This window comes from Delphinapterus leucas, chromosome 16 (assembly GCF_059928025.1).
Source record: "Delphinapterus leucas isolate spDelLeu-1000000601 "Yukka" chromosome 16, BTC_Dleu_Yukka2, whole genome shotgun sequence".
Classification (NCBI taxonomy): Eukaryota; Metazoa; Chordata; class Mammalia; order Artiodactyla; family Monodontidae; genus Delphinapterus; species Delphinapterus leucas.
The window spans coordinates 29,508,213-29,533,155 of record NC_143144.1 but is presented as its reverse complement, the minus strand read 5'-3'; the positions used below and the strand labels follow the sequence as shown (position 1 = coordinate 29,533,155).

The 24,943-nt window shown below is 47.5% G+C and overlaps 1 pseudogene; it reads right to left on the bottom strand.

The window, feature by feature from the left end:
* Window positions 1-24,943, bottom strand: part of LOC149747244 (uncharacterized) — a 119,467-nt pseudogene that overhangs the window by 4,192 nt on the left and 90,332 nt on the right.

The following is a 24,943-nucleotide window of genomic DNA, read 5'->3' as shown; positions in this document are numbered from 1 at the left end:
CTCCTTTGCCTCGAGTCTTCGGGCAGGGCTACCACACCTTGCCCGCCGGGACCCACTTGGGAGGGAAGGACCTAGAACTTCCCCAGCCCTGGAATTTCAGGTCTGGGACCGGCACGGAGACGAACTGGGCACGCTCGTGCCTTCACGCCCAGTCTGGATATTTTATTAACAAAAATCAAACCCAAAACGCCTTGAAATTTTAATGAGACCGCCTTCCCGGAGAATCTCCTCAGAGGCAGTAAAATTCTGGAGCTGGGGGCCGAAGGTTGGGGGAAGAAAGCGTTCCCCGACGTGTGAGACGAAGCTGAGTCACCCCCGGCGCCGGGTTAGTGAGGAGAGGGTGCCAGTGTGTGCTGCAGGTCCAGACCAGGCGCGACCCCGCTCGGGGAACAGACGCCCCATCCTCGCTCCGCGCCCCCGGCTCTCCCGCTGTCTCTTGAATTGCCGCGGGATCTTCCGCACGCCAGCCCGCTGCCGCCGAAGCCCGAGCGGAGCGCGGCGCGTCCGCCAGGCGGCGATGCGGAGTCCAGAGGAGCGGGCAAGAGACTCGGAACCCCGGCCAGCGCGCGGCTTGGGTGGTCAGCGCGAGACCCCACGCCTCCACCTTCGCACGGTTTTCGAAGCGGTGTCCCGGAGCTCCCTCCTGGTAGTTCCTTGCTCCTCTCCTGCTGCGAACCATGTCCTCCGCGCTTCTCCACCTGCACTAGCTTCTGCTGTTGTGTTCCCCGTGCTCTCTTTTTCTACCCCAGAGGAGTTAGCCCACGTGTCAAGGGCCCCTCCCCATCCTGGGGAGCTCCCAATGACCTCATCAAGGCTCCGACAGGTCACTTTGTCATAGTGAAGTGAGCCCCAGACATTCATGCATTCATTCATTCTCATTCTCTGATTATTTCCTACTACCTACCCCTTGCCAAGGGCTGCCCATCTCTTTACTCACCCCTGACACAGATGGAGAAACTGAGGCTAAGTCCTGGAAGCCAGTGGCAAGGCCAACAGAGAGAGCCCAAGCTTTTCCCTCCATTCAAGCCCTGCCCCAATCTGTACCTCTGGCAGTGACACTGAGTGACCCTGGTGTGTCTGTGCTGAGTGGTCTTTAAGCAATAAGGAAAGGCAGATGAAAAAACCTTCTAGTTGATGAACTCCCTGTGCTCTGGAAAACGTGTAAAAGTTGCCCAGAAGGTGAGGCCTGTCCCTGGGAGGCCATCTGATGGCCTCTTCTGCACATATTGCCTTACGGTTCCTCATCTATAATACTATGGCTAGAGGCTTGGTGGTGCTCAGAGTGACTGCAAAGCTGCAGGCTGACCTGCTCACTCTGTTAGGCCCAACCCATATTATCCTGTATTATCCATTTAAACCTCACAACAATTCCATGAGGTTGTTAGAAGCTTTACCCCTGTTTTACAGATGAGAAAACTGAGGCTTAGCAGGGGAAGGATACTAGCTTGAGGTTACACAGCTAGTGAGTGATGAAGTCTATGCAGATTCTCACCTTGGCTGCTCTCACCTGAGGCAATTTTAAAGCATAACAATGCCTGGGAGGCAGAGATTCTGATTCAGCTGGGAAAGAGTGTGGTGGACATAACTGTTTTCTTTTTCTTTTAAGTTCTCACCGTTATTATTATTATTTTACTTTTTATCATGGAGATTTTCAAACATACACAAAGGTAGAGGGAATGGTATACTAGACACCCACAAACCCATCACCCAGCCTCAACAGTTATCAACTCATGACCAATCTTGTTTCCTCTCTGCCCCCTCCTTCTTGCCTCCCCCAACCCACTGATTTGAAGTGAATACAGACATCTTATCATTTCACTTCCTCAGATGTTCATCACTTCCAGCCAGGCTCCCAGTCTAGGGCTCATCCTGCTGCCCCCCTTAGTTGAGGCTTAAGTTCAGATAGTGCACAGCAAAGCTGGGATTTGAACTCATTTCTATCAGACCCAGAGCCCCAGCACTTCACCCTACCCTGTGCTGCAGATCCCCCAAAGTCCTGGGAGTACTGATCTCTCTCTGCCCAGTGCGACCCTGGGGTTTGCCAGGGGGTGTCTGGGCTGCAGAAAGACTCTTGAGCCCCTGGTGAAGCAGCAGCGCCTGATGGGACACCCACAGCACAAGGGGCGTTCTGAGAGGACAGCTTAAAGCCACATGGTACAGTGCAAAGAGCACAAATCTGGGGTCAGGCTGGTCTAAATCGAACTCTAGCTCCACCGCTGGCTCAACTCTATCACTCAGTTTATCTGGGCTTCAGTTTTCTCATCTGTAAAATGGAGATATGGATACCCACCTAAGAGGGTTGTGACGCTCAAATGAAATCATTAGTGTGAAAATTCCCAACCTACTGTCTGGCCCATACTGGCTCTTAGTAAAGACAGATTTCTTTCCTTCTTCTCTTCCCAAAGTATTGTTTCATTATGACCAGCCCCCTTGCTCAAGAACTAACTGTGGCTCCCTGTGGTTCACTGGTTCAAATTCTCAGTCTACTATCTGGCCATCAGAGTGCCTATAACCGTGGTTCATCTTCAAAGACCTGGCCTCTCTTTGCCTGTTCTACCTTGTGTCTCACCAGTCTTCACAGTCCAGACCCTCTTCCAGCCAGCTAGCCCCCCCAACACCTTGCTTATGCTCATCATACACTTCTTCCCTGGAATGCCTTCCTCCTCCCCCATCCTTCAGAACTTTCTCAAGACTCATTTTCAGGAAGCCCTCCAGGTTTCTCACACACACACACTTTCCCTCACTTTGCATTCCCTCAGAACTTAATGCAATGGCAGAGCGTAGGCATATGAAGGCCACTAGACTAGGGATAAGGACCCCAGGGTTTGAGTAGTGCCTCTTCATAGTTGTGTGACCATGGACAAGCCAATTATGGCCTCTGTGAAACTTGTCTCCAAAACTGTTATTTGTCTACACACACCATGGGCAGCACATTTACCAACACTAATAACGTTAATAAGTAGCATGCATTTCACACTTACTTCCAGGCACTCATCTAGTCCTATTACTACTACTATACTACTATCCTCCTTTTACAGGTGAAGAAACTGAGGACTAGAGAGAAGTCACATGTCTGTGCTCCAGCACTGGAGTCCTTAACCACTGTACTCCACTGTGCTAGTCCCTGTGCCTGGAATCTTTGCCCTCTACCTTATTTTCCTAAGTACCAGCAACTCAAAACTCCTGCTTCAAATCTCCGGCCAGTGTCACCTCCTCCAGGAAGCCCCCCAGGTCCTTCCCATTAGATCCAATGCCCTTCTCTTTGCTCCTGTAGCACCTGTCCATCCCATCATACTCTCTTTACATTTTCCTCCCAGCCTGGACTCTCGAGGCACTGGGGAGGAGGGACTGTCTCCTATACCTATTCCTAGTCCTGGCAGCTAGCTTGGTACCTGGAACCTAGTAGATGTTCAATAAGTGTTGAAGAGAAGGAGGGAAAGGGAAGGAAAGTGGTGGGGCAGGGTTGGGGGAAGAAAGAGGAAAACAAAAGACAGAAGGGAGGAAATATGCAAAAGAATTGGGCCCTCTTGGACAGGATGATTCTTCCAAAGAGAGGAGGAGGAGAAGTAGCAGTGGGCTTAGAAGAACTTTGGATGTCTTTGCCCCTGGCATAAAATGAGGCCTGGCGAGCTTCCATGCATCAGTTAGAAATTGCATTTGCTGACAATAACAAAGACCCTTAAAGAGTGGCTTAAAGAAGATAAGTGTTCTCTTCTCTCAGTCTGGAGGTGAATGGTCCAGGCTAAGAATGGCCTTTGGTCATCAGGCACCCAGGGTCCTCTGCCTTCCTCTATGCCAGCCCAACCAGGAAGCTTTCATCCTCACGTCGTCTCTGAGTCCAAAATGGCTGCTGGAGCTCAGCTACCATCACCTCATTCCAGACAACAGGAAGGAGGAGTGAAAAGAGGTAAAAGGGTCTCTCCCTTTTAATGAGTTTTTCTGGAATCCACAGACAACTCCTCAGCTTATACCTCATTGGGCAGAACCTAGTCACATGGCCACTCTTAGCTGCAAGGGAGGCTGGGAAATGTAATGTTTAGCTGGGCACACTGCTGCCTCAGATCAATTCAGTGTTCTGTTACTCAGGGGAGCAAGAAGGGTGGGAGTTGGGGTAGGACATTAGCAGACTCCTCTGCAATCCGCAGAAGGGGTTACCCAGAACTGGGGTCAGGAGAGAGCTCTCTTGTTGGTGGCCTTCCAGAGGGTCACTGGTTGGTGACTTGCACCGCTAAACCACAGATTCTTGTTGATAAAGTGAGCAGGGGTGGCACTTGATAAGTCCTCAAAAGTTGTAGTTCTTGTTCCTCTTAGGTGCCTGGAGTCGTATACTGCAATGATTTAGAGTGGGATTTGTCAAAAAGTAATTTTTATCCCTATAAAGATCTTTGGTTAGGGACCTGTTCATTTTCGCCATGCACCCCACACACAGCACCAAGCCAGGAAGAAGGGACCGATCATCTTTGAAAAAAGAACAGCAACGAAAATAAAATCTCATGGGATGAAAGGGAGTAGCATTGTAAACCTACCTCCCACCCCCTTCCATGTTATTGGAAAAAAACTGAATACAGCCTCCAACTCAAAACAGAGGCAGACCAATGCTAAATCAACTTTGCACTAACCTTACCTTAAATAATTACAAGGTAACTACAGAAAGGTAAAAGACACAACCAAAAAGAACACAAACGTTTTCACTGAATCATAGCGATCCTCGAGTGAGTTCTAATCATGCCTCCATACACCCACACCGGCCCTTGGGACACACCTATGCCGGGTCCTGGTGAGTAGAGGTGGCAAGGGGCGTGCGGGGGGCGCAGATTCGGAAAAGGGAAGACTTAGGGAGACTCCTAAGACTGAAAGGGGTAAGGAGGAAGCAGGAGCAGGGAATCCATGAATGTGAGCAGTTTGGTTGCCCTGTTGCTGGAAGCTTCCTCCGCCTTAGGTCTCAAAAAGGGAGAGAGATTTCAGAGTTCTCGGCTAAATTCTTTGCATGTCTCTCTGTGTCTCTGCCATTTTTCTTTCACACGCTTTATAAACAACTCTCCCCCACATCCTCCAGGGGCGATTCCTATGGTGTGGGAATTCTATACCTTCCATATCACTAGTTCTTAAGCCTTTTGTGGGTTGAGGGAAGGATGCAGAAACCACAGCCTTTTTTTTTTTTTTTTGAGAATCCAATAGATAAAAGCAATGGCCCATATATTCAACATTGGAAAAATAATTTCAGGGGGTTCATGGGCCTGCAGATTTTAAATCCTTGATATTGAAGGAAATCCAAGATTTTAAATATAAAAAGAGCATGCCCTTGGGAAACACCCTGAGGGACTCTGGGGTTTCCTTGCTAAATTTTTCTGACCATGGCTACATTCCAACTATTCTGTGTGATTAACTGTAACAAATAACATTTATGTCAACCTACTACAGGCCGGTGTTAACCTGTGCAACCTTCACAATAACTCTATGAAGTTGGGTACTATCACTGGCCCCACTTTATGGAGGAGGAAACTGAGGCACAGAGAGGTAGAATGATTTGCCCAAGACCACACAGCTAGGAAGTGGCAGAGCTGGGATTGTGTTATAGGCTACTGGACTCCAAGGCCATTATTTTTGTGCTTTTCACCACTGCATAGTGGCCTTTACCTCTCTGTACACTGAAGCCACATAAACCTACCTAACCCTAATGCAGGTGTCAGGTCCCACCTAGTAGTGTGTTGGAATCAGCTCATACTGGCTCACAAGAGCCAACTGTGCACATCTCTTCCCACCTCGACTTTCTGTGATGTTATGGTGATAGCTTGAAATCAGCCATGGTGGGAGTATTTACACCACAGCAACTGGCAAACACTCTAAGTGAAGGCTTTCCCCCCACCAGAGAGCTGTTTATTAAGCATTTACCAGCACACCACTGGACCCAGTTTTTCTAGTCCCACTCAAATAGCTGCAACCTGCACATCCAGCAGCCCGAGCCCCAAGTCCGTGGGAAGCAAGGATCTTTCTCCCAGTCAGTGAGGAGGATTTGGATGTGGTCTGCTGTCCCCAGGCTTAGTGTGGGGATAATTAGGGAGAATGTAGCCTCCTCTCTGACCCCACTGTATGCAGGCTGTCTTCCAGCTGCCCTCAGCACCTTCCCTGTCCTAGAACCCAGGCTTGGTCAGCTGGGATCCAGATCCTTTACACCATTCTGGCAGCCCACCTGATGTGAGAGCCCTTGGCCGCCTAGAAGCCTCAGCAGCCTGCTGCTCTATACCCCTGCCATTGGACCCTCAGCTATTGATGCCAGCCAGATCTGGTTTAACCCCTTCCCTTTGGGGTTAGTCACAGGCAGCTGGCCCCTCCCTCCAGCCCCACTAGATACCAGCCCCGCTCCCTCTCCACCTTCTGGGAGCACCCAGCAAACTGCCCAGCTGGGACCAAGACAGTTGTGACAATGCACATTCTCTGACTTTTGTCCATAGGGAAACCCCATCCAACAGCAAGGATTCCAGTGGGCTAGGCCTAGGGTGGAGCCTTCCCTGGTGCCCTCTAACCAAGCAGAATCTTGGACCATAGGAAAGAAATGGATTATTATGACTATTATCATTTAGTGAGCATTTTCCTTGTGCCAAGAGCTTTATATTTCTTTATATTATATTTTTAATCCCTACAAGATCTCTAGGAGATAAGTACTATATTAATCTCATGCTTAAGAAGAGAAAATTAAGATTCAGAGAGGTTAGGTGACATGCCTGAAGTCACACAGCTAACAAGTGGTGAGCTGAAGGCCAGAGCTGTCTCACTTAAATCCCCATGCCTTAAAACCTGTGTACTTCAACTGACAGGTACTGCTCTCAGAGCTGACAGAAAGTCCACAGTGGCTTCCTTCTCCAGCCCCCAGGGAAATATGGGAAAGGCAGCCCCTCTTGCCTCCCTTGGGGTTCCTTGGGGAAGTCCCCAAGAGGAGAGGAAAGACGACCTTGGTCACCTGTGGCAAAGCTACTGCCCAGTCAGAGCTGTGCTCCACCAAACACAGAAAGTGAGCGTTCAGTGGCAAGCATGTCATGAGTACCTGCTGCATACACAGCGTTCTCTTAGGCATGGAGGTAGTGGGAAGACGACTAGGACATGGTGTCTGCCCTCAAATAACTTACTGTCTAATCTACTGGGTTACAGAAAAGTTGCTGCCTTAAGGCGTGTGATGAGGGCTATGATCATTGGAGGCACAGGACTAATTCCGATAGGAGGATGCTGAAATCATGGGAAAGAGGCAGCACTTGATCTGGGCTTGGACAATGAATAGGCATTTCATGGCTGGAAAATGGGGGATTTGGGAAACCAGGAGGAGGGAGGAGCAAGGTCAAAGGCATGGAGGCAGGACGCCCCATGAGGGTGTTTGGTAGGGATGCAGCTGTGGCAGGGGGAGTGGGTGGGAATGTGATAGGAACAGATGGCGTCCTGTTCTTCGCTAAGCAATGGGGAGCCATCAGAGGTCTTTGAGCAGAGGAGTACCATTATGGGATAGAACAGTGAGACTGGAGATAAAGAGACCAAGACATCAGGTGGTTCGGACAGGAGAAGGTGACAGCTGGAAGCAGGGGAGAGGCTGCAGGACAGACAAAGCAAGAACAGTCCTAGGGGTCGGCGAGGAGGTATGATGGACTGGACTCAGTGAAGGGCAGGGGCTGGAAAGGAGAGAGGAAAGGCAAATATGATCCTGAGGTCTTGGCCTAGGGTATTGGGCTACACTGCTGTAACAAAGAGACCCACCCCCGCCCCCAGTACAGTGACTTAAATCAGATGGAAGTTTCTCTCGGGTCTCTGGTATCTGTGCTGGTAAGGCTGCTCTGCTCCATGACATCATTCAGCGACCCAAGTGCCTTCCATCTTGGTGTTCCTTCATCCCCTAGGATATTGTGCTCATTGGTGTGATTAGATATGGGCACTATTCCCACCCAGGGGAAGGGGAGAGGAGGGAAGTCCAGGGCAAGCAATGTCCTTTGGAACAAGTGAGGAAGAAGTTGCTAATAATCACCTGGCCGCACCCAGCTTCACGGGAGGCTGTGAAATGTCATTTCTGCCCCGTGGGTGGCCGTGTGCAAGGAAGAACGGGAGAATAGATTTGGGATGGAGGGCTAACCAGGAGTCGGCCACATCTGGGTACCTGGAAGAAATCCTGAGGGGGAGCAGGCTTTGGCAGGGAGATACAGAGTGTACGTTTTGTACAGGTTGAGTTTCTCACACCTGCAGGAGGTCAGGGCTGGAGATGTAAATTTGTGAGTAGTTAGCAGAAGAGAGGGCTAAAACCTGGGGTGTGAGGGATATGGACCCTGGGAGAGACAAGAGAAGAAGAAAATTGGACTAAGGGTGGAACCTGAGACTCTTGAGGAAGGCCTAGGAGGAACAGTCACTTTGCCAATAGTATTTTGTTTTTTTCCTTTTTAATTTTTTAAATTGAAGTATACTTGATGTATAATACTATATTAGTTTCAGGTGTACAACATTTTGATTCAGTCGTTTTATAGACTATACTCCATTTAAAGTTATTACAAAATAATGGCTATGTTTCCCTGTGCTGTACGATATACCCTTGGTGTTTGTTTGTTTGTTTATTTGTTTGTTTATTTGCGGTACGCGGGCCTCTCACTGTTCTGGCCTCTCCCGGTGCGGAGCACAGGCTCCGGACGTGCAGGCTCAGCGGCCATGGCTCACGGGCCCAGCCGCTCTGCAGCATGTGGGGTCTTCCCGGACCGGGTCACGAACCCGTGTCCCCTGCATCAGCAGGTGGACTCTCAACCACTGCGCCACCAGGGAAGCCCTGTTTATTTATTTTATACATAGTAGTTTGTGTCTCTTAATCCCATACCCCTATCTTGCTCCTCCCTGCTTCCTTCTCCTCAGGGGTAACCACTAGTTTCTTCTCTATATCTGTGAGTCTGTTTCTGTTTTGTTATATACATTCACTTGTTTTATTTTTTTAGATTCCACATATAAATAATAACACAGAGTATTTGTCTTTCTCTGTCTGACTTATTTCACTAAGTATAATACTCTCGAGGTCCATCCACATCATTGGAAATGGTGGAATTTTATTCTATTTAGGGCTGAGTAATATTCCATTGTGTATATCTATATTTACCACATCTTCTTCATCCAGTCATCTGTTGATGGACACTTAGGTTGCTTCCATATCTTTTGCCAGAGGGACGAGGGTCACAGGAGAAGCCTCTGTGACAAAGAGGCAGACCCAGGGGACCAGGGATGGGGAGGTGGTTAGAAGCACCACATCCAGGGGTGACAAGAGACCTCAGAGGGGACTTGGCTCCAGAGCCAGGATCCCCAACTAGGCGGCAGGGTAGGGGGGCTTGGTAGTGAGGTGAGCACAGCTGCACAGCCAGAGCATTACTGGGATACACTGTGAAATGCTCACCACAATCAAGTTAGTTAACACATCCATTACCTCACATAGTTACCGTGCGTGCGCGCGTGTGCGCACGTGTGTGTGTGGTAAAAACACTTAAGATCCACTCTCTTAGCAAATTTCAAGTGTATGATACAGTATTGTTGACTATAATTGCCATGCTGTATACAAGATTCCCAGACCTTATTCATCTTATAGCTTTAAGCTTATATGCTTTGACCAACATCTCATTTCCTCCACTCCCTGCCACCCCATCCCAGGCAACCACCATTCTACTCTTTCCTTCTATGAGTTTGACTACTTTATTTTTTATTTTTATTTATTTATTTTTTTTTGCGGTACGCAGGCCTCTCACTGTTGTGGCCTCTCCCGCTGCGGAGCACAGGCTCCGGACGTGCAGGCTCAGCGGCCATGGCTCACGGGCCCAGCCGCTCCGCGGCATGTGGGATCATCCCGGACCGGGACACGAACCTGCGTCCCCTGCAGTGGCAGGCGGACTCCCAACCACTGCGCCACCAGGGAAGCCCGTTTGACTATTTTAGATGATATATGTGGTATCATGTAGTGCTTGTCCTTTGTGTCTGGCTTATTTCACTCAGCATAATGTTCTCCAGGTTCATCCATGTTGTTGCAAATAACAGGATTTACTTCTTTTTTATGGCTGAATAATATTCCATGGTGTGTGTGTGTGTGTCTGTGTGTGTGTGTTTGTCCTTATGTTTACTTCTAGGAGCTTTATGCTGTCAAGTCTTACATTTAAGTCTTTAGTTAATTTTTGTGTAAGATTAGGGTATGTTGATTTCTTGGGGGTTTATCCCTATGCCTGGCATCAAACTGTACACATCCCAGGTCTGTGGCCAAAGTCCCCTCTCTGTGCACCCTGAGAGTTCAATACTAGGACCAATGCCTGACAGGGCAAAGGTCCGGCCATTGATCAAGTAGCTGACACACTGACTGACTGACAGATCAATTAAGCACTCGACAGATTGCCAGGTCAATGACTGACAGACAGACTCGTAGCCTGGTTGTCTGAGGGCAGTGCTGAGGGCAGTGTTCGCACCTTAGGTATCTTTATCCCAACCAACACTTAGCAGGGCCTGGCTCAGAAGAAATGCTTAATAAACGGCTGCCGTATTAGTCCTATGGCTCATCCAGCTGCAAAAGAGACTGGGAAATGTATTTTGTTAAAATCAATTACAAAATTAGGGCTCTAGGACAGGGAAAAAGGAGAATGGAGATTGGAGGGCCAAGTGGCCTCTGCCCTAACGGGACGCTGATGAACTCTGATTAAGGGATGCAGGCACTGGAGGCCCACATCTCAAGTTCAGAAGTGAATTTGCACGGAGCTTAGGAATGGGATCACCTCTTCTGCAGAACTATCAGAGGTCCACAATTTCTCCCCTTTACCCATTAGTGTCCTAGGGAGGCGCTCAGCTAAGAAGCAGTGAGAGACCACCTGTGCCCGTTGAAATGACTGCTTTTTATTTCCAAAGGCCTGGCCTTGAGGAAGTATAGTCTTAACGTCTTCTGTAATTTTGCTCATCACAAAATCTTACTAAAGTTCCTATTTAAGACCTGGCCTCAGTGCCCCGATTACTGTTGATCCTAAATCTTTTGCAGACAGGACCCATCAGGGTCACAGGCTTCAATTCAGAAGTAAGAAGCAAAAGTTCTAAAAATGCTCCCTTGCCTCTTTGCTGTAATGGCCTTATTCAGAGCAAAAGGGCAACCTCAGCATACAGGTACTGTGCGAAGCTCCAGGGCTCTGGCACCTGGTTCAAATTCCAACTCTGTCCTGACTGGCTCTGTGACCTTGGGCACATCATTCAACCTACCCTCACCTCCAAAGCCTCAGTTTCCTCATCTATAACATGGGATGAGAATAATAATACCAACCTCATGGGGTGGTATTGGTATCTGTGGTGAGAACAGGTCCTGGCAGTTGGTAAGAACTCAAAAACTCTTAGGCGTTATTAGAAATGGACACAGTTGTTTCAGCCTGTGTTTTCTGCCTCCCCAGCTTCTTGAGGGGTAAACGGCCCTGTCTTTTCCATCTCATGTGCCCCCCCTTTCTCCCCCAGGCACAGAGTAGAGAATCCTGCTGCCAGGTCACTCTGGATACAGAGCTGGTGTGCAGTGAACAGGTCTGTGGTTTACACGCTTCTCTTCCCATCCGGGTGCCCTGCACTCTTCCCTCTGCTTCAGCACATCCCACCCCGAGGTTCTGAGGTGGCTGGTGCTGTGCTGTGGGTGCGTGGTGCACACCCCCCTACTCCACTTTAAAGAAGTATGGTGTCTAATGCACAGATGCCCTACACACCTTGCATTCAGATCGCCCCTCTCCCAGAGCAAAGGATAACGGGGTGAAAATGAAATTTGCTTGGGAGCATCCCTCTGGTTCCTTGGATGTCACTTTTCTGCATATTTATGGTAATCATCCCCGCAACAAAAACAGTGACTTCACTGTTCTAAATAATAAGCTAATTTGTTACAGCTAATTACTCAAGGACTTCCTTAATCTCAATTAAAAGATCCAAGAGGATTCTTGCCCCCTCTCATGCCAGTGTTCCTGAAGATTCCCCTAATGTATTCTGGATCACAGATTAGTGGGGAGCTGAGAATGGTCCGTGCTGGGCAGAACTGCTAAAATCCATCCCAGCAACGTGAAGCAGTGATTTATTGTGACATGGAATGTGGGACATTTCCCCAGCTTTTGTGATTGTGGTAATGAAGCTGTAAACCAAATAGCATGAAATGAGGCAAGGCCTTACAATTTAATCAGCTCGTAAACAGATCTACTGCATCAAGCAAATGACATTATTATCCATCCGAAGTAAATCATGCTAATCTCGGGAGATAAAATCAACATCGTTAATGGTCACATGTCATATTCATCAACACTAAACCATCCCCTTTGACAGATTAATCCTAACTACAGCTCCCAGGATGTATGGTAATAGGGCTTGTAGCATGCATTTCACTCCGCGCTAGGCTAACCAGCACTCTTAAGCTGCTATTACAAATAATTTTTTTATTGATTTACATATTTTAAAATGCATTTAAGGTGAGGCACCATTAAAAACCCTGTCACCCACCCATATTTCTTCCCTCCATCCCCAGACTTTATTAATAGGAACGGGAAGACAAACGCAGTAAGCCTTATAAATACTTTGTTTAGGGCACTGTTAGGGGTAATTAAGATAGGGACCATGGTTCTTTTTGGGAAGAAGGACAGGTGAGGAGCAGAAGGGGTGACGGGAAAAAAGGACCCTCTTGTGGTTCACAGATAAAGGGAAATTGCAGCTTCCTTTGTTTCCTGTTTTCCCTAGAGGTGCCAGGAAGAAGGGAGATAAATTCTCCCCCAAATCTGCTCTCAGAGCCTTCCCTCTCCCCCTTTCTCTCACATCCTACCTCCACCCCATCAACTCAGCCTCATGGTATGTGCATCTGTGCCGGCATTTCGGTCATTGTATCCTGCCTGCTGACTCCAAACATCAAATGTATTTATTTATCATGAGACTGACCTAGGATGAATGCTCCTGGAAAAGTGTCCACTACTCAAAATGTCACTTCCCCTCAACAGGCCGTGCATTATACTGACAGGCATACTTTCAGAGGCCCCTGAATGACGAGGATGGATGGAGGGCTGCCATAGCAGCTGGCACTGCCGCCTGGGCTGAGTGAGCGAGTGGGCGGGTGGGTGAGTGAGTAGGTGACCAAATTATCCACACTGTCCCCCAGAGCACAGGGCCATTACAAGAGATACAGCATGGAGACTTTCAAGGCTGCATTTCTCAGCAGCAAGCAGAGAACAACCCACCTTCTCCAAGCCAGCCTTCCAATGGGCACTTTTGAGGGGCTTCCTGTCTACCTGGAGAGCCAGGGGTGGGTGGAGAGCAGGAAAGAGGGGGTTATCCTCCTTCTGAGTGAAGAGAATGGGGGGTCCCAGGATCACCACTTTTGGCTACGCAGACCTTGCACTGCACAATGGCATTCCTGAGAATTATTCAGTGCAGCAACCCTGAGGTCACCATTGAGTCAGGCCTACATCAACCTGGGTAGAAATCCAGGAAGCAGATGGATTTGAGAGGAAAGTGTGCCAGAATTGAGCTACTAAACTCAGCGGAAGCGCGTCTCCTGATGCACTGAAGAGGCCCCACCTCGGCCTGAAGGGACCAAGTAAGAGGCAGGCATGTCCAGATGCCCCACAGCAGGCCGCATAGAGACCTCCTCCTGCCAAGATGTATTTTAGAGGTGGGATGGCTGATAGATACAACAGGACCCCGAACTGCCCCGCCAACCCAGGTCTGTTTTGTAAAATTGCTTCTATCGATTAGACCAACGAATAAAATGATGCTGAGGGTAAATTAACTTCAGGGCTTGGGTGGCACCAAGTTCAAGTGGTTGGAACCCACTGAGCTATAAGAATCTCTAAAGATTTTGTGTCTGGGGTTTTCTATGATCCTCACTGAGAACCGTGGAGGTTGCCTGCTCTGATTTTTGGGGAAAGACCTGACCCTCAGCTATCTGGGCTGAGTTAGTTGGTTGAGGAAAGCGGATGGTAAACTTTAGTGTGAGTCAAAAGCACCTAGGGGCAAATTGGTACAACCACTACAGAGAACAGTATGGAAGTTCCTTAAAAAACTAAAAATAGAATTACCATATGATTCAGCAATCCCACTCCTGGGCATATACCCTGAGAAAACCATAACTCAAGAAGATACATGCCCCCCAATGTTCATTGCAGCACTATTTTCAATAGCCAAGACATGGAAACAACCTAAATGTTCATTGACAGAGGAATGGATAAAGAAGATGTGGTACATATATACAATGGAATATTACTCAGCCATAAAAAAGAATGAAATAATGCCATTTGCAGCAACGTGGATGGACCTAGAGATCATCATACTAAGTGAAGAAAGTCAGACAAAGACAAATATCATATGATATCACTCGTATGTGGAATCTAATTTTTTAAAATGATGCAGATGAACTTATTTACAGAACAGAAACAGACTTACAGATATCAAAAGCAAACTTACGGTTACCAAAGGGGAAATGTGGACGGGGGAGGATAAATCAGGAGCTTGGGATGAACCCACACACACTACTATAGATAAGATAGATAACCAACAAGGACCTACTGTATAGCACAGGGAACTCTACTCAGTAGTCTGTGATAACCTGTATGGGAAAAGAATCTGAAAAAAGAATGAATATACTTATATGTATAACTGAATCCCTTTTCTGTACACCTGAAACTAACATAACATTGTAAATCAACTATACTCCAATAAATTTTTTTTTTAAAAGCTCCTAGGGGTTTGTTAAAACACAGATAGCTGGTTTCCACCTGCTGGTTTCTTAATCGTAAGTCCAAGTTCAGGCCGGAGAATTTGCATTTCTAGCAAGTTCTCAGGTGGTCCTGATGTTGCTGGTACAGGGACCACACTTTGAAAACCAGGGTTTGGGGGCAGGAACACCTACACCAGGGAGGGGCAGAGGTGGCAGGGAGGGAGGTGTAGGTGGGGAGCATTGGATTCCCGGGTACAGGTTAGAAGCTCAAAGTTGGGTCACAGCAGGAAGCTGGGGCCAGAAACAGGAAGTGAGGTTAGGAGTGGGAGTTCCAAGGCTCTGAGGGCTTTCCTATTCCAAGTTTCTGTGACTCTGAGGATGCGAGCAAGCAAAGCATGCCTGATGAACCAGCGTCCAGAACTGCAGAGGTCAAGGCCAGAAGCAACAAGTGTCCCGGAGACCAGAGTTGAATTTTAGCCCAAGCCCCAACTCTGACTTGTGTTTCCTGCAGTCCATCCTTTTCTCTCTCTGGTTTTCCCCTTCCTTGCCTTCTCTGTGAAGAGGGAGTGCTGCACTAGATTTCCTGCAAAATCCTTTCCGAGTCTGATAGGTGTGAGGTTATGCCAGTGTTTCCCAAAGAGCACCGGGTGGAACACTTGTTCTCTTTGAAAAATGGGTTTCATGGTCAGCTAAGTTTGGAAAAGTTTTCCAAACATAAGCCCCTCCTGGATTTATAATTTATATTCACATGTTAGGGACTGAGCCAGGCTCTTCAGAGTCCTGAAGTCAGGAAACCTGTTTAACTTTATTTAATACAGCATTTCCCAAACTTACTGGACCACAGAATCTTTTTCCCACTTAACACCTATTAGCATCCCTAACACCTATTAACACTGGGGTTAATACAGAACATGCTTTGGGAAACACTGGCCAACGCCAATGGCTGAGACAAGAGGCAGATGAACGCACCAGCATCTTTTCTCCCATGCCCGAAGGTACAGCCACTTCCCCTCAGCTCCCAGCACCTTGGCGCACTGGCACATAAGCAAACATCCACTGAGCATCTGCCACCTGCCAGGGACTGAGCCAGGCACTCAGCTAATAGACAGATGGCTCTTGCCCTCAACAAGCTCTCTGGCTGGGGTGGTAGGGGAGAGCCTGTGTACTGCCTTGGTCCGGCAGGGAACTTTGAGATTCTCACCAAGCTTGTGGCCTTTGTCCCTCCTTTTCCATGGGCTGACATCAATTTACCATTGGTTTCACTAGTAGGTTTGCTCTCTTCAGTCTCACCTTCCTATAAACATGTTCATTCATTCACTTAACAAAAATATACTGAGCACTTATTTCCTACCAGATACTATCATGGGATATAGTAGAGAATGAAACAGGCAAAAATCCCTGTCCTCGTGGAGCCTACATTCCAAAAGAGAAGGATAAGCAGTGAATAAATAAAATACATGGCATATCAGATGGTAACAAGTGCTAAAGTAGAGAGGGGGTAGGCAATGCCGAGGGAGTTTTACTATTTTAAATGGAGACGGGGATGTCAGGAAAGGCCTCGCTGACTTGTGTGTAAGAATCTGAAGGTGTGAGAGAGTGAGCCAGGTGGAAGAGTGTTCCAGGGAGAGGGAGAAGCATGTGCAAAGGCCCTGGGGTGGGAGTATGCCTAGTGTGTTTGACACACCGCTAGGAGACCAACATGGCTGGAGAAAATGAGAGAGGATGAAGAGCAGAAAAGGGTCAGAAAGATGACAGGGGCCAGACTACTAGACCCTGAGTGGGATGGAAAGCCTTCTGAGCAGAGAAGGTGACACAATATGACTTGTCTTTCAAAATAACTTAATGTGATTTATATACAGTGTATGCAAAGTCCCTGCAGAGAGCCAAAGAAGGTGATATCAGGTCATGAAGCTGTAGGTTCCTGGTGCGGGTCACGTGGCCCTTCTGCTTATGGCCATCCCCCAAATCTGCTCTCGGAGCCTTCCCTCTCCCCCTTTCTCTCACATCCTACCTCCACCCCATCAACTCAGCCTTATGGTATGTGCATCTGTGCTGGCGTTTCGGTCAAAAAAGAGTGGGAAGGGTATGGGGATAGAGGGATGCAGGTACGGAGATGGGCAGGAAGCTCTGAAAGCCAAACCGTTTCACAGATGTGTAATATTTCCACTTTGTGCCAAGCACTGTTTGAGGCCCATTCACTTAGATCCTCTTTATGAACTCTGAATTAACCCTGTGAGGTGGGAAATTCCTATTCTTGTTTTGCATTTAAGAACCTTGTGAGTCAGAGGAGTTAACTGACTTGCCAATTCACACAGTTCACCAGTGGCAGAACCCAGGGCTCCCAAATTCCCTCATTCCAGTGCTCTTTCGTCAGCCTCGCACTGTCCGGTATTGGGAATGGTGTCTGGACCGCCTCACTTTCCAGGGAAGCACTTTTCAGACAGTTACATCCCTTAGTGTTGACTCCATATACCCTGTAGGTACCAAGAGTCTGCAAGGTGAGTGTCTTAGATTGGAAACAGATGCTGGAGATGATGGAGAGTTGCATGTAGAAGGTTTATGGGGGAGTGCTCTGGGGATACACATGTAAGGAAACTAGGAAGACAGGACTGAGATGAGGGGAAATCTGACAGCAAATGAGACTGCAGCAGAGACCTCAGCCCCCAGACACAGCAGAATGGTCCAAGGATGCCTGGGGATGCCTGATGGGCACCTGATCCAAGCTGGGCCAATCAGAGATGGCCCCAGGAACAAGGGGTGGCGAACCCAAAAAGAGGTCAGTCTGGCTCTGGGTGTTAAATCAAGGCATGAAATCTAGAGGCAGCCATGTTCAGCCATCCAGACTAAGGAGCAGGAAAAGATGTTTGGCACCCAGAGAAAAGACTGAAGCACTTGCACAGAGAGAACAGAGGGAGCTAGCCCCCTCCTGAAGCCCTGCAGGGCTCCAGGATTTTCCTGATCCACATCCCAGCCCTTAGGTGGAGGCTGGGGACCAGGGGTGCTGATTCACGTTCTCTAAGTGGAAGCTCTGAGTTCCCTGGATGCTGCCTCTGCTCCACCAGTGTCGATCCCGATCCCCTCAGCATCCACACCTCTGATCCTCCTCCTTCCCCATTTTCTAGGCTTGAGAGTGAGATATTCTCTCTGATCACTATTTTTTCTTTCCCTGGGTCCTTACCCTAAGCTTTTGAAAGTCAAAAGCCAGGGTGAGCCTTTTGTTTCTCTTTCTGCTGCCTCATCTCTTCCCCAAGGCACCCAGCATAGAACAGACCACCTTGAAAGGAGAGGGAGTCAGGGAGAGACAAAGAGAAGGAAATAGCCAGAATTCTTAACAATTAATTAATAGTTCAAACATATTATTTTACCATGAAAAAACAATTTTTAAACATGCTTTTTTCAAAACCACACTAGCCTCTGGATTTTGCCATAAGCTCCTTCCCACGTAAGCATCAGTACTCTGAGAGGCCAGAGTGAAGATCACTCGCTCATCTTGTGTGCCAAAATAGACAGCCACCGTTTCCTTAAGAAAAATTCTTGTCTTGCCTACAGCTTCTCTTCTGGCCCACTGCCCAACAGAGGTAGGGTGGCCATTTATTTGGATAAGTCTTGATTAGGGTTCTTAATTTTCATAAAAGGCAGTCAACCTGACAATCCCCCAGGTTGACCTAAAATGTTGTTTTTTAAAATTATTATTATTATAAAAGAAATACTTATTATAAAAATGTTACTAAAATGATTAGCTTGAAAGTGAAAGTCTGCTGTAATCTTAGCTCCCCAAGGTAACTGCTTTTAGACATTTGATCTATATTTACCCAGATTTTCCCTTCCTATCTTACTTTTTCAGTAATACTGATCTGCTTCATTCTTCTTAACAAAATTGCATTGTTTGCTTGACTTTTTTTTTTTTTTTCTTTCCGGTACGCGGGCCTCTCACTGCTGTGGCCTCTCCCGTTGTGGAGCACAGGCTCCGGACGCGCAGGCTCAGCGGCCGTGGCTCACAGGCCCAGCCGCTCCGCGGCATGTGGGATCTTCCCAGACCGGGGCACAAACCTGTGTCCCCTGCACCAGCAGGCGGACTCTCAACCACTGCGCCACCAGGGAAGCCCTGTTTCCTTGACTTTTTAAAAATTATTTTTAAAAATCTAAAAATAGTATATAATGATAGTAAGGAGGGTTTAGGTGAACTATAGAATTCCCTCTCCCCCAAGGTTAGATGCTATCATCAATTTCTTATAATCCTTCCAGAAATGTTCTATACCCATATGTTGTTTTATTATTTAATTTTTAATACCAGCAGTATCATACAATACCTACTGTTCTGCAGCTTGCTTTTTCTCACCTAATACTGTATCTTACACAGCTTCCTAATAGTAGGTGTCACCTCCCTTATTATTGTTGATGGCTGCACGGCATTCCACTGTACAGATGTGTTGCTGTAGTTGAAATATCGCGATCCAGTTCTCAGCCAGTGCAACACCTGCATCCCAGGTCTTTGTTGGAAACGAGAGCATCAAACTGTTGCTGCCCAGTCTCCAATAAAAGCAGAGCTGTTCTAGCTCATACAGCTCAATACCAAAACAACAAACGCAATCAAAAAATAGGCATGAGACCTAAATAGACATTCTCCAAAGAAGACATACACATGGCCAACAGGCACATGAAGAGATGCTCAACATTGCTAATTATTAGAGAAATGCAAATCAAAACTGCAATTGAGGTATCGCCTCACTCTTGTCAGAATGGCCATTATCAAAAAGTCTACAAATAATAAATGCTGGAGAAGATGTGGAGAAAAGGGAACCCTCCTATACTGTTGGTGGGAATGCAAACTGGGTACAGCCACTATAGAGAACAGTATGGAGGTTTCTTAAAAAACTAAAAATAGAACTACCATATGATCCAGCAATCCCACTCCTGGGCATATATCTGGAGAAAACTATTATATAATTCAAAAAGATACATGCACCCCAATGTTCATTGCAGCACTGTTTACAATAGCCAAGACATGGATGCAACCTAAATATCCATCAACAGAGGAATGGATAAAGATACGGTACATACACACAATGGAATATTACTCAGCCATAAAAAAGAATAAAATAATGCCATTTGCAGCAACATGGACAGACCTAGAGGTTATTACACTAAGTGAAGTAAGTCAGAGAGAGAAAGACAAATATTATATGATATCACTCATATGTGGAATCTAATTTTTAAAAATGATACAAATGAACCTATTTACAAAACAGAAATAGACCCCCAGACATAGAAAACAAACTTATGGTTACCAAAGGGGAAAGGGGGGATAGGGATAAATTAGGAGTTCGGGATTAACATATACACACTACTGTACATAAAATAGATAAACAGGGGGCTTCCCTGATGGCGCAGTGGTTGAGAGTCCGACTGCTGATGCAGGGGACGTGGGTTCGTGTCCCGGTCAGGGAGGATCCCACATGCCACGGAGTGGCTGGGCCTGTGAGCTGTGGCCGCTGAGGCTGCGCGTCCAGAGACTGTGCTCCGCGGCGGGAGGGGCCACAGTGGTGGGAGGCCCGCGTACCGCAAAAAATAAATAAATAAACAACAAGGACCTACTATATAGCACAGGGAACTATAATCAATATTTTGTAATAACCTATAAGGGAAAAGAACCTGAAAAAGATAGGTATATATACGTATAACTGAATCACTGTGCTGTACACCTGAAACTAATACAACATTGTAAATCAACTGTGCTTGAATTAAAAAAAAAAGGTGCTAAAGAAAAAAAAAAAAAGCAGAGCTGTTCTAAAGAAACACTGTGTGGACTTCCCTAGTGGCACAGTGGTTAAGAATCTGCCTGCCAATGCAGGGGACAGTGGTTCGATCCCTGGTCCAGGAAGATCTCACATGCCACGGAGCAACTAAGCCCATGCACCACAGCTACTGAGCCTGCACTCTAAAGCCCTTGAGCGACAACTACTGAGCCTGCGTGCCACAACTACTGAAGCCTGCGCGCCTACAGCCCGTGTTCTGCAACAAGAGAAGCCACCACAATGAGATGCCCATGCACCACAACAAAGACCCAACACAGCCAAAACTAAATAAATTTATTTAAAAAAAAAACTTTAAAAAAAAAACCCACTGTGCATGGAAGTAATTTGGAGATGAGGTTGGAGTTAGTCCCCACATTCCTCTAGTATCTAGGTCTTACCCCTGCATAAAGCAAGCCATTGGTGAACCGCATATTTAATCCCCATCTCCTGGATCTCCCAGAGAGGTTACTTCACCAGACCATGGCCCTGATTTCCAATTTCCAAGCCTCGCCCCTACCCGAACTGTGAGGATGCCATGGAGGATGTTGACCACTGCATGACCCACACAAGATCCATGAAAAAAATGTCTTGTTTCTTCTAAGGAGCTGGTCTGCTTTTTCTTTAAGGACCATGTGACATTTGTAGCTAATCATGTTTCTTATTTTCCTTTTTTGCTTTGGTCTCCAGAAAGCCCAAAGCCCAATTTTAGTAATCACATAAAACTTGGTATGCATACCCGCTTGCCATTTTTTCCCTCTCATCTGTGTAGTCTCTTATATTTCTCCTAGATCTTTAATTTTAAAGATCTTGATTTTTAATTTTTGAACTTTTTCTGTTTTGCAGAGATTTATTTTTGTTGGTACCATGGAAAGTCACCTCATTTTCTTAAACTGCAGAATGAACCAGAGCATTAGAAAAATAATTTTGGAAGATGCTTTTTCTGACATACCTCTTTCTGTTCAAATGCCTGCTTCTCCCCCGCCCCATTGATGTGGAGAGGTTTGGAGGGTGCCATGAAGACCACAGAAGTGAAGTGGGTCAGCCAGTGGCCTGAAGGGAGAGATTTGTAGCTCAAATACATAGGGCCAAAATTTATTCCTTGGCTGTCTGGGCTCCCTTGAAATGAGGTGTGAGGGCTGCCAAGCTGCTTAGCAGGGCTTCCAAGCCTCAGAAGTGCCTCTTGTCCCAACAGGACTGCCACTCCTGGGATCAGCTTGGAAACTAGCAGGGCAACTTGGGACTTGCAATGCTTTCAGAGTCAGAGTCTGGAAGGACCCTGGGTCTTCCACTAAATAAGGGGGAGGCGTGGCAGTCCCTAGAAGCCAGGGGGTTAGATACTGTCCTGTCTCCTTACATGAGAAATGGCTGTGATAAAATAATAACTGGGAACAGTAGGTGACCCAGTTTGAACAAAGGGACTGAGGATCGATGCTCCACAGCCACTGCCTGCTTTGTGAGTCCTTTTACTACAACATTATATATTATATGCAAATCACAGCACAAACTTAAGGCCGCTTTTCATGTCAACAGGCTTCTTTGAGCCTATATGTTATATTTTACAGATCTTGGACAGTAACATTTTTCTTTTTAGTGCGAAGTTGCTCAAGGTTCATCTGAGGCTCTTTTAAATTGCTGCTTTCAGAGAAATAACAATGTAAAATGACACGATGATGTATGGCCTTGTCCGGCCAACTGGGGCTGCAGCAGCCGCAAACGCCACCAAACCTCTGGGAATGAAGCAGTCTCCGGAGCGCCACTGTGCAATTGTCCTAACCGGATCATTTTTAATTAGTTGCAATTAATTTCAAGTGACAGCGTCCTGCACTATCAAGTCAGAGAGGCTCCAGTGCGTGGGTGGGGTTATTAGGAACAGACTGCTGGTGAGAGAGAAGCCAGAGGGAGGTCTCAGCACAAGGCTTTTACCTCCAAGAAGATTCCCCAGGTGGGGGGCGGAGGAATGACCATTTCCTGAGCTGGTGGAGGGAACGTCTTCCTAATGATGCAAACGTTCTGATTCTTTCTGGGCTGTGTAGGCCCTGCTAGGTGGGCACTTCTTATTATACCCTGTACATACGGGCAAGCGTGTTCTGCCAATTATCTCGCTTCGGTAACACCAAGTCTTTCAGCCAGATAACCTCTGCCTTAGTGTGGTAGAAGCACACCCTGAGACGAGGCTTTGGGCAGGTAGTTTATTTGGGAGCTGACCCCAGGAGAGGGGAAGTGAATCAGGAAAGGGAAGAAAATGATATGGGGTGTGTTATGAAGCAAGTTAGTCCTGTGGGTACCTGGAGCTCACTCCCGCTGGGGACTCTGGGCGTCATCCTAGAACCTGCATTTCAGAGCTGTCCCATCTGTGGGTCGGAGGAGCTGGGATATTTATACAATGATCCTGTTGGTCATTGGTGGAGGGCTCCTTCTGAGCTGCTGCACAAAGGAGTGTCAGTGGCTGGAGAAAGCTCTTGGGCAAAGAACTGCAGATGCTGGAGCCGGAAGTCAGGCTTGGAACGCCAACATGGTAAGGACAAGGGGATGGGGTGGGCTAAGGCAGTGTCTGCTATACCCTCTAGGACCCCCTGTTCTTTTTTTTTGGCTGCGTTGCATCTTCGTTGCTGTGCACGGGCTTTCTCTAGTTGTGGCGAGCGGGGGCGACTCTTCAATGTGGTGCGCAGGCTTCTCACTGCAGTGGCTTCTCTTGTTGTGGAGCACAGGCTCTAGGCGCACAGGCTTCAGTAGTAGTGGCACGCGGGCTCAGCAGTTGTGGCACACGGGCTTAGTTGCTCCTCAGCATGTGGGATCTTCCCAGACCAGGTCTCTAACCCCCGTGTCCCCTGCATTGGCAGGTGGATTCTTAACCACTGTGCCACCAGGGAAGTCTCCCACTTGCAGTTCTAAAGTCCTACAATTCCCTAGTACCCCTTGGACTTCCCTCTAAGGCATTTATACAGAGAGAAACAGGCAGAGAGGGTAAGGGGGGGTGACATGCCCGGGGCCACTGAGCCTGGCAGAGGCGAACTGGGAAGTCAGGATGCCTGCCTCTCGGTGGCAGGCTTTCCCCACCCAGACGCATCTAGGAACCCAGGCTCTTGTGAGCTGACTGGGTTTCCTTCCTTGTAGCCATATTGGCACCCTCTCCCCTGCATCCAGGATTCAGAATCCCTCTCAACAGAATGGCTACCGAGTAATGGTACATACATAAGAGATAAAACTAGAGAGAGGATCTCTCCTTAGCACCACGTTCTCTAATCCAATGTTTTGGGGGCACACAGTCACTCCTTGTTCCCTACTGAGCTGAATCTTTGGGACCAAGGGGCTAACCTCTACTTTTAATGTATTTACTACTCTAAACAGTGGAGTTAAAACAAGGACCAAGTCCATGCCCTAACTTCTCTGGCTTCCAGCTCCTCCCTTAGCTCTCCAGAGCTATCCTTCACTGGTTCATCAGTAGGGGGGCAGAGGGAGCCAATGAAGCTTCACCTTTTTCTCAGGAGTAATAACAACAACTATCACACACGTGTACTGAGCGCTTACGTACACCATGCACTGTTCTAAGCGTTGTCATATGTCGTATTAACTCCTTTTACCTCCACAGCTCCGTGAAGTAATGCCGTAATGGGGCAGGACCCTACGGGGCCTTCCCAGGACAGATCCCCCCATGACCTCGGCCTGCCTCTTGTCTGTAGAAAAACTTTAGCCAAAGAATAAATTTAATCAGAGAAGTGAGAAAATGCAGAAAGAAAGGAAAACAGTCAAGCAAGACAAAATAATAGTAGTTTAGCCATTTAAAAAAGTCAAGGACTTTTCATTTCTCCTCAAGGGCTATAGATAATATTCTGAGCCACATCCTTTGAGCTATTTTGCAGATACTGAGACCCCCACCAGGTGGAAGAAGTTAACTACATGATGACCAGACTGCAGCCATGACATAAGCTGCTCCATCTTACACAATTCCAAGAACCAGCCTCAAGGAAATGGGAACCAACCAACCCTGGAACTGAAGATTAACTGTACTTAAAGCAATCAAGATGACTGGTCATACCACCCCATGACCAATTTCAAGATCACTGTTGGAGCTGACTGTGTCATACTGCACGTAGCCCCCCTCCACCTACACACCCCTGAAACTCCTCTTTAAAAGCTCTTGCCCCCTAGGGCTTCCCTGGTGGCGCAGTGGTTGAGAATCTGCCTGCCCATGCAGGGGACACGGGTTCAAGCCCTGGTCTGGGAAGATCCCACATGCTGTAGAACACCTAGGCCCGTGAGCCACAACTACTGAGCCTGCGCGTCTGGAGCTTGTGCTCCGCAACAAGAGAGGTCGCGATAGTGAGAGGCCCGTGCACCGCGATGAAGAGTGGCCCCTGCTTGCCGCACCTAGAGAAAGCCCTCGCACAGAAACGAAGACCCAACACAGCCAAAAATTAATTAATTTAAAAAATTAAAAATTAAAGCTCTTGCCTCCTGA